The sequence below is a fragment of the Falco biarmicus genome, chromosome 10 (genome assembly GCF_023638135.1).
Source record: "Falco biarmicus isolate bFalBia1 chromosome 10, bFalBia1.pri, whole genome shotgun sequence".
Taxonomy (NCBI): Eukaryota; Metazoa; Chordata; class Aves; order Falconiformes; family Falconidae; genus Falco; species Falco biarmicus.
Window position 1 is genome coordinate 15,197,488 of NC_079297.1, and position 10,036 is coordinate 15,207,523.

The 10,036-nt window shown below is 51.9% G+C and overlaps 1 protein-coding gene and 1 non-coding gene across 5 annotated transcripts in view; both read right to left on the minus strand.

Annotated features, from left to right (window-relative positions):
• Positions 1-7,518, minus strand: part of DNAJC5 (DnaJ heat shock protein family (Hsp40) member C5) — a 32,888-nt gene extending 25,370 nt beyond the window's left edge. For all 4 annotated transcript variants that reach the window (XM_056353920.1, XM_056353921.1, XM_056353923.1 and 1 more), the window contains exon 1: positions 7,341-7,518. The gene's annotated coding sequence lies outside the window, so the exon portion shown is untranslated. The remainder of the gene's footprint in view (positions 1-7,340) is intronic.
• Positions 7,519-7,666: 148 nt separating this feature from the next.
• On the minus strand, positions 7,667-7,738 carry TRNAE-CUC (transfer RNA glutamic acid (anticodon CUC)). The gene has a single exon. It is a non-coding gene; the product is annotated as a tRNA-Glu (tRNA).
• Positions 7,739-10,036: the final 2,298 nt, after the last annotated feature.

Sequence of the window (10,036 nt, forward strand, 5' to 3'; positions counted from 1 at the left end):
CCATCTAGGACTAGTAATAAAAAATAAAGCCATGTTGATTGTTGTCCCTGCTATCCAAACCACTCGGTGAAATAGCAAGGTATGCTTTAGAAATTATAACTATGCACCTTCCAAACACCTTTTGATTAACTCTGCTTGCCTGGTTTCCCCAAGTTAATTGCCAATAGCAAATGTTGTGCCAAAGTAACTTTTAAAAGTGCAACAAGAATGAAGCGAGCGTGTATGGGAATTGGGAGCTCTGCAGGAAAAAAAAGAGCGAGACAGTTATTAAGGAAGATAAGTATTTTCACTAATTACCATTGAGACAAAATAATTCTGTTCGCTATGCATTTATTTTCCTTGGAGACAAAAATGGTCTACTCAAAGCAAGAACGTTATTTCCCAGCACTAATGTTAGGGCCTTCAAAAGAATGACTGACTGACAAGTGATCCCTCAAACCAAACCCCAATGACAATAAAAGAAATTTTCTTAAAAAAACCACATGGTTCATACCCTATTTTTCTTTCACCACTCAGACCAGAGTAATTCCTCAAGACACACATCAGAACCGTGCACATGCAGAGAAGCAGCATCCCTCCGCAATGGAGCTTGTTACTTATGAGATGGAAAATAGTAAGTTCACAGAGAACAGCAACGCAGAAATAACCTGGAACTTAAATCAATTCACTGCTCTGAACAGAAACTGAATCTGGTTTTTTTAACACAATTTAGAACAGGAAATCTGGCTGGTTATGGCTTCCGAGACACAGGTCACTGGAGGCACCCAACAGTTTCATGGTCCATTCCCTTCCGCTCAGGGAGGAGCAGGTGAGGAGATGCCAGCGCCACGGGGAAGAACACAGGATCTAGAAGCAGCGAAAGCTAAACCATGCAGGTGAAGAGGGAAAAGAAATAGGCGTCTGCTCCCACCGAGGTCCCACGAACCACTCAACATCTCACCCCCTTCCAGAGCTCACAGCACGCGGCGAGGCGCCCGGCCCCAGGCATCACGTACTTAAGTCAGGTGAGGTATGTGGGATCAGCCTGCTTCGAACCAAAGCAGTTATCAGCCTGACCTGGAACTGCATCAGGGTAACTCCAGTCCCTGATGGAGCTGAACTAGAGCAGAACTTTTAACAAACAACAAAAAAAAGAAAGAAAAAGGAAAAGCACTGCTTCAATTCCCTGTGCAGATACCAGACGATTTCACAAGGATCCCACATGCCCTTTGCAAAAGCACACGAACACTCAATTAATTTTATTCCCCTTCTACCCACTTGTATCACAACATCACATGTCTCCCAAAGACACAGTGCCACGCTCCAGTATCTGAACAAGATCCTAACGTGGCTCATTTTTTTCCCCTGATCCCCCGTTCTCTTAGTTCTAAACATGAGAAGCAGGACCACCAACCTCCCTGCTGACCTACAGGGAAGCACAGAAAAATTAAGACATCTCTCAACACATTTTTAAATAAATTCCTGCAATTGCATACCATCAAGGAATGCTAGATGCAAGCTGAAATTGTAAACATCTCACTTGATGCAACCTTGTCTGGTAGGATAAATAGCCTGCACCTGCACGTTCAAGAATACTGCAGACACTGGCACTGGTAACTGCCCACAAACACCCTTGGAGCTGGGCTCCCATAGTCCTTCTCCTCTCTACAAGCAGCTTTAAACCTCATTATGTTTTTCCAGTAAGTGTCCCTAAATCCTCATGCCACAAGATTCCTAAGGAAAATTCTGTAATGACTGACCCAGTTTAGGAGGTGGCCTGTGCTACGCACCACACACTGGAACCGAGACACTAAATTACAAACTATTTCTGAGCATAAATAAAATTGCTAAGATATTACCATCACAGTAACAGAAAATCCTGCTAAGACATAAAATATGTAATGACAGATGGAAGGGAAAAGAATATTTTCATCTGAAATACAGCCAAAAATTTAGACATAAAAGGGGAAAAGCAAACAGAAAACCTATGCGAGTTCCTAATTTTGTAACTGCGTAGATGGCTACTGCAATGACATCAGCAAACTTTGGGCTTTTTCTATCTGCGCTGCAAAACGTTATCAACCTATAGGTCCCATACATTCACTTTTTCTACAGATTGTTCTTTAAAAGCCACAAACGCTCCGGGATCCCTACCACCGCAACGTAGCACAACTTAAGTAAGACACAGATGCAACCTGGTCAGGACTGGGAAGTCCCGTGTGACAAAAGCAAAAGCAGGATGGTGTAAGTCAGTGTTCCTAGAGCAAGCAGTTAAAAAACAGTTCTTAAGAGATATATAAATACATATTCTTGGAGGGAAGAGGAAGCCTGGAAGGCAAGTGGGGGGAAGTGTGGGGTGCTGCCTGGATCTCTGGTTTGTGCTCTTCTATCAGCTTCTCCCCACTGCTACGAGGTACTGCCTGTCGTTGCAATCACATCTACAGAACTACTCACTTGCCTCATTCATCTGTCAGAAGCAACCAGACCATCACATAAACACCAGTTAATGAAAGCATACTTGTATCACATCACAAGAATAATTAAATTAAAAAAAGAGATTAATTTGTGGTGCTTTGGTAGCAAGTAACTGAATGCCACTGCGTTTGTTTTGTTCAACCATTCACCTAACAAAAGTTTAGATCACAGTACTGAAGTATATTAAAAAGAAGAAAGTAAAAAAGTATTTTTCATGGGAAAAATCCTATTCTCATCACAAAATCCTTGACCAGATGATGAAAGAGGACATAGCAGCTGCTGATTTAAGTTAACTTGGGCCAAGAAGACTCGTTCCATTTGCACAGGAGCACTGCTGCGCACCACGCGCCTTCCATTTCCTTCTATCACTGCACACACAAAAGGATAAAAAACCTGCACCTGGAAGAAAACCACCCTGAAATTGTACAGTTGGCCCTACAACGTGCTGGCACTGAAAGTGTTTCAGCACTACTGAAGAAGGCAGAAAAGGACTTGAAGAAGGCACATTTTAGTGCAATGCAGATACAAGGTAAGTGCAATAAGGAGAAGTTGCCAGGACAGAAGCAATGTGAGTGGATGCTCAAGTCATCTTACTCACGTTCTTCCAAGAAAAAACTACACATTAGCAACACACTAAACCCCCTGCAATCTAACACCAATAATTATTATTATTTAGCTATTCCATGCACACAAAAATTATTCTTTTACTTTTTTGGTAGCTACCATCACTTCATTAAAAATACTCAAACAATCTTTTGAGGCACTTTTGTTCTGGAGTGCAGCTCTTTGGTATCAGTTTACACTGCCTGAAATAGGAACCAAAGCGCATCTGAAGCTAAACCACGTACTTTCTAGCAACTGTGCTTTGTATGTTTTTATTAAGAAAACACTTTAACTGAACTTCTAGGTAAATCTTAAGGTATAGCACCATTCAAACTCCTGTCTTTCAAGATTAAAAGCGGTCACTGGTTAACCAACCAGCATCAAGACATAGTAGTTAACATAGTAACAAACCCCTAAGAATAAAAACCACATTAAAACCAGGGTAAGAATTCCCAAACAGCTATTGAGGGACTGTAAGCACTGGCAACCTGCTGACAGCAAAAGCTGGCCAGGTGCACGATGATCACTCCAGTTCCTCCTCGTCATCCAAGTCTTTTCCTGTGCACACGTCCAGTCAGTCACCATGTCACCCTGAATGCGTGGAACAGCTTTGAGTGGCCAGCACAGGTAGCTAGAGTTAAATATGCAAAAAATATTTACATAGACACTTCTAAACCAATATTGCTTAATTCAAATTACTTCAATTATTGGAGTACAAGGAAAATAACTTTTTCACGTAAAAATAAAATAATAGTGCAATGCACCACTTTGGTCCTCAGCATCAGCCACGTTCCTCATCCCTCCCTCTGCATTTTGCCACGACCCATCTGCCTTACGGCACGGGTGGCCACACAACCATTTCCTGAGAGCGTGGACTGGCCACTGCAGCCCTCGGTGCCATCTGCTTATAGGTTGGGGGTCACCTCACGGACACCAAGTGGCTGGCCAACCTGCACGCACCCGCTCCTTGAAAATGCCTTTTCCTCAGACCAGCGGGGAGCAACAGGAGAGCCACATCTTCCCCAGCGGAGGCAATCCTCCCTCCCTAGTGCCACTTCATCTCCTACCTCGGCAGGTGAACCTGGAGAAGGGAGGCTGTGAGCAGAGCTGCAGCAGAGCCCCAGCTAGAACTGCAAAGAGCAAAGCCAAACAAGGAGGACTTGCACGGCTCTAGATCAGACTGTGAAGGAAATCAGTCAGTGTACAAAAATCACCTTAAATTACTCCCCATACTTACGTGTGTGTGACCGGAGAGCAGTGAAAATGCTGGCAGATGCCGTTTTGCACATTCCGGGGAGGACACGAGTGCTCAGTCCTACGTATAAGCTTTGCAGAAAAGTTCTGCCAACCCCTTCCCTTCCCAGACTGAAAAAAGTATTAAAATATTTTGATCTGGTTATTAACATTAACGATACTTAAAAAAAGAGAAGGTGCTGGCAAATGGATCAAAAGAGGGAAACAGGCCAGGTAGAGCGTTGTTATTGTACGTCAAGTCATTCAATGAACAGTGGGGATTTGCAGAACCACCCCCCAGTCTGAAATTGTGCCCACTTTCCCAGAGAGGATGAGTCTGGCAATTGAATTCATAGATTTTTTTTTTAAAAAAAAACGTCCTATCAGCAACTTTTACATTTAAGCTAAAACATGATTTCTTAAGCAATCCAGTTAGGCCTCCATTAGTATCCACTGTCAAGATACTTAAACACAGATAAAAATCCTTCTTGAAGCTCATAAAGAGTAGAAATACGATGACCAACAGCATCATTGCTGACCACCAGCTCCCCAACAGCATAACCTGCTAACGAGGCCAACGGTCTCAAATCAGCATCCCTGCTGTTAGGTTCCCAAGTCACATTCTGGCACTGCCCGATTTTTTCTTAAGTGTGAAGATCCAAACGCCACCGCTGACGTGCCCGATGCCTTCCCGTGGCACAGTAAGAAAAGCCTGTCCATATCGCAGCTGGATTTTGATCCCTGCTCCGACCACCCGCTGCAGACCAAGTCTCCGGCAGGTTCCGACCACCCTGGGCAGTGTGATGACTGAGGTCAGGTCGGTGACAGTGCCACCTCTGCCACCAAGCACACCACCCCATCACACCATGATCCAGCAGCAAAACATGGCGTGCTACTAACCGGCCGGCCGGCGCATCACTTCGCACGCAGGAAAGGCTGAAAGAGCCTTTATACTCCTCCAAAATAATCAACACAGGTATCAGGTCTGCGCTACGGGACAAGGCATGATACAAAGACATTACTTTTTACAGATGCTCACTGGTAGAAGACAGTTAATACGGCACACAGCAGCTACCCTGTGAGTTTGAACAATCTCTACTTTGTTTTCACTTTGGCGCTACAGCCTGCAATTTATCAATCCATCAAAAATTTAGGAGGAAAATTGCAGCACATTGCAGCACCTCCCCTTTCATTTAAATGCCACGGACAATCACCAAAATGAAATAAAGCAGGGAGGGAAAGAAGCATTTACATATGCTTATAAAAAGCTGTTTGAATGAAAGTCTCCTCTCTAAACTGGGGGTTATCCACAAAGCAAGAACCCACACAGCCAGCATCGTGACAACTTTCTCCAAAGTCCTTAGAGCACCAGCAGAAAACCACAGGAAGCTGCTCAATAAAAATAAACTCCTTTTCATCCTACGCTCTATATATTAAAGTCAGTTTCTCTTCCACTCCAGTTTTTGCTTCTCCCTCCCAGAGCACAGCGTACTTGAATTATTAGAGCTAGTTCATTAATGCAGATGAATTTGGCATCTATTTCTCAGGATCTCTTAGTCAGATTAGAACTCTCATTTTCTAACAAAAGCAAACCAAAATGCAAACGCTGATCCTCGGCAGCCTGAAACCGACTGACGCCTTAGAATTTGGAAATGCCTCTACTGAGATTGTGGTGAAAATGATGAATTCCACTTAAAGGTGGCTGCTACTAGTGAAGAATTAGAACAGGTACGACCCTGACGCATTCCAAAGGGAAATCCTTTTCCGATGTGTGGAGTTCCGATGGCTCAATTTACCCAACCGAACAGGTGAATCACCAGCGGCCAGCCACGGCGACTGCGGCCTGTGAGTTTGTGCTTCAACAGCAGCAAACTAATATGGTATTTAAGCACAGATATAACATCCCCATCTCGTTAAGCTAAGCTAGCACGGGGGCATCAGGCAGCCATCAGCCGGGAGAGCTGTATTATGTATTATTCCATACTGCTGCAAGATGATGTGCCGAATTTATGCTGGATTTTTACGCTTTACCGCAGGAGAGAGACTATTAAGCACACACAGCCCTGCCAACAGCATCTTACCACGCAGGAAAATGAATACCCTGAGAAAAGCAAACCTAGGAAAGATAGAAACGCTGGGCACGGCTGGCTTCACCTTGCTCTCCGGGGGAAACAGGGCTCCACCGGGGAACATGCTCCAGCGATACAGGCAGCAGCAGCGTGTCGCTGCGTGCACAGCACCAAGGTGCTGGGCAGGCACAAAGCAAGAGCGAGGCGTTAGCGGGGATCCGTGCTCCAGCCGCCTGCATTCGGTCCCGCTGCATCCCCCCTCCCTGCATCCCCCTCACCTGCATCCCCCCTCCCTGCATCCCCCTCACCTGCATCCCCCCTCCCTGCATCCCCCCCAGAACTACCTAACCCGCATCCTTAATGCCAGATCCAGGGAGACGGCACAAACCCATGGAATTATGCTGGAATTATGCTGCCGGTGCAAGTTTCTCATTGGAAAGGCTGGATTTACTTCCCACTGCTAATACGTCATTCATTAAGCACATCATAATCTGAGCAGTTACAAATTGATTTTTTTTTTTTTTTTTAAATTAAGCAGAACAATGTAAGGAAAGGGAAGGGGGGAAAGCCAACCCAGGTGCCCCCAGCGCTGCCGGCGAGCCGCAGCTCGCACCAACGCCAATGACTTTCATTTAGAATCCACCTTCCCAGGCCCTGGGGGGGGGGGGGTCGGGGGGTCAGGGGGTCGGGTGTTCCCCTCCCCCCGCTCACAGCCCGCAGCAAGGCGCCCGTGGGCGGTGGGAGGGGGCCGGGCCGCCCCCCCGCGGCGGAGGGTCCCGGGGGGCACCGTGCCCTGCCAGGCGGGGACCCCCAGCCCCTCCGGGGCAGCGCGTCCCCCCGGCCCCCTTCTCCTCCTCCTCCTCCTCCTCCGCGCCCCGACCCGCCCCCGGCGCCCCCCCCGCCGGCGGCGGCACCAGCTCCATCTTGGCCTCCACCCGCGGGGCCGGGCCCGCCGAGGCCCAGCCCCGCCGCCGCGCTCACCTGCGCCCCGCGGGCGGGCGGGGGCCGGGCAGCCCCGGGCGGGGGCGGCCCCTGGGCGCGGGCGGCTCCTCCCGACGTCGAGCGGGCCCCGGTCCCGGCGCGGTCCCTCGCCGCCGCCGCCGCCAGACACCGAGCGGGACCCGGCGACGCCGACGGCGGGCAGGGGAGGGGCCAGGCCGCGCCTGCGCAGGCCGCACGCAGCGCCCCCACCGCCGCGGGCCGCGGCCGCAGCGCGTCCTGCGTGGCTGGGGGGGGCGTGGGGGGAGCCCCGGCTGGGCGGGGGCGGGAACGGCGGAAAAGCGGGCAGAGCGCGGCAAAAAGAGAGCTTCCCTGACCGGGAATCGAACCCGGGCCGCGGCGGTGAGAGCGCCGAATCCTAACCACTAGACCACCAGGGAGCGATGAGAGCAGTTTTCGCCCGCCGCACTTCGTGCTCTGCCGGCGGAGCTGAGCCGGGGAAGCGGTGGGGCTGGGGACTGCGGAGCCAGGGGCTGCAAAACGGAGGTTGAGTGCTGTGACACAGAGGCTGCAGCAGAGCCGGGCGCTGTGACACGGGGGCTGTGACACGGGGGCTGTGACTCGGGGGCTGTGGCAGGGCTGGGGACTATGACACAGGGGCTGTGACACAAGGGCTGTGACACGGGGGCTATGGCAGGGCCGGGGGCTGTGACACAGGAGCTGTGACATGGGGGCTGTGGCAGGGTGGGGGGCTAAGGCACAGGGGCTGTGACACGGGAGCTGTGGCAGGACCAGGGGATGTGACACGGGGGCTGTGACTTGGGGGCTGTGGCAGGAGGGCTGTGGCAGAGCCAGGGGCTGTGGCAGAGCCAGGGGCTGTGACTCGGGGGCTGTGGCAGGGCTGGGGGCTACGGCACAGGGGCTGTGACAAAGGAGTTGTGACACGGCTGCAGCGGGGCGAGGGACAAGGCCCAGCTGGTCACCTTGGGGCTGCAGCCCCGGGGGGCTGCCCGGCTCCCCGCGCTCTGGCACACAGACCAGGTTCACGTCAGGTTCGTGCAGCACCTCCACCACCCGCGCTGCCCCTCGGGGTGCTGCCCCCGCCTGCGCGCCCCACACGGGCTGCCCCCCCAGCTCGGGGCTCAGCCGGTGCCTCGTCGTGGACAAACGAGCACTTCGAGTTAGAGGAAAACTGGGAGGTTTAAACTCGTGCGGGAATGGTTTGCCCAGTTGCTCAAGTTTCCTGGCACTCCTGGCTGCTCCCTGGGGAATGATGCTGTTTCCCACCGTTGCTGAAAGCCCACCTTCCCCCCACCCAGCACATCCCGGAGTGAGTGGCCCCAGTGCTGGTGTGGGGACGATGCCTGGGCACCACCGCTTGCCCCGGCCCCCCCTGCCACCACACAGCATGGCCCCGCTGCTGTGACCTCCCTGCACAGTGCTAACGGCCTTTCCCGGCTGCTGCCTCTGACTCATGTTTTAAAGACGAGAAGGATGATGATTCCCATTTACCAATGGAGTCATCGCCATTAATCACACGCCTGTGCCCTCTCCTCGCTCCAGCCCAGCTTCCCTCAGCAGCTGCCCAGTCCCTGTCCCCAGCCCAGCCCCAATGCTCTGGATGATGCCAGTACCTCTCCCCTCCCCAAACACCGGCTACACGCAGGGCTGCCCAGCATCACCTCGCACAGAGCCTGCACCCAAGAAGAGGTGCTGAACCCACCCCAGCACCCACAGGCACACAGCGAGTGGGCCCCGGCTGGGAGCCCTGGGCCAGTGTTTGCCTCCAGCTACTGCCCGCTGGCCAGAGACCAGCAGAGGCTCCCGGCTGCTGGAGCCCTTGTGCAACCCCGCTCACGAGACAGATGTCAAATTCCTAAAGAAACACTTCGGCAGAGGGTCAGGACACGATGCCAGCAGGGAAAAGCGGCTCCTTAGAGCGTTTTGCAATTAGTTACTTTTCGATTCTGCTGTTTATCTGCTTGTTCGCACATTATGGGATGGAGGGATCCAGCTTCCCCCCACCTTCTCCTCTCCTGATGAAGCCCCCGCACCTCACGCTCCTCTGCCTGGGCTGTCCCACCTTCGGTTATGGGTGCTCACCCTCTCCTGTAAAGCAATGCAGGTTTCTTTTTGACGGTTCAGGAATTCCAGTGCCCTGCGCTGGACTTTTCCCAAACTCTCCTTTCCAAGCCAGGCGATTCCAGCACACAAACCAAGAGCGAGGGTGCGGGATGCTGTGCTTCCCCGCTGCCGCACAGCACCTCACGCTTTGGGGCTGCGGAAACTCCCAGTGATGCAGGAGCGAAGGGTTGGTGCTTTGCTGGGATGAGGGCTCCCATCCTCTCCCTCATGGGCAGGAGACAAACATCACAATCCTCCGGGAGATTTTCATTTCAAGCCACGAGGGTGAGCCTGTCCCTGGGTGCTTGCTGCCTGGGGACAGTGTTGACTGCTGAGTCTCCCATGTGCCAGCACACCCCAAAACATGGCTTCAGGCTCCCTCAGGAGCACCAGCTGCTCTCCCTCCCCCAGTGAATCTCCTGTTTGCCGGGTGCTCACCCAGTTACGGACCTAAATTATCCCTCCAGCCCACCCAGCCCTGCCCACTGCCGTGGCAGCCGAGGCCAGCAGTGGGACCGGCTGTGCAGAGACCGCTGCACGAGCAGGCAGCTGGGAAACGTGTCAGAAATGGGCAGCCTGTGCCACCTGCCCCCTGCCTTGCACCACGGGGCTGG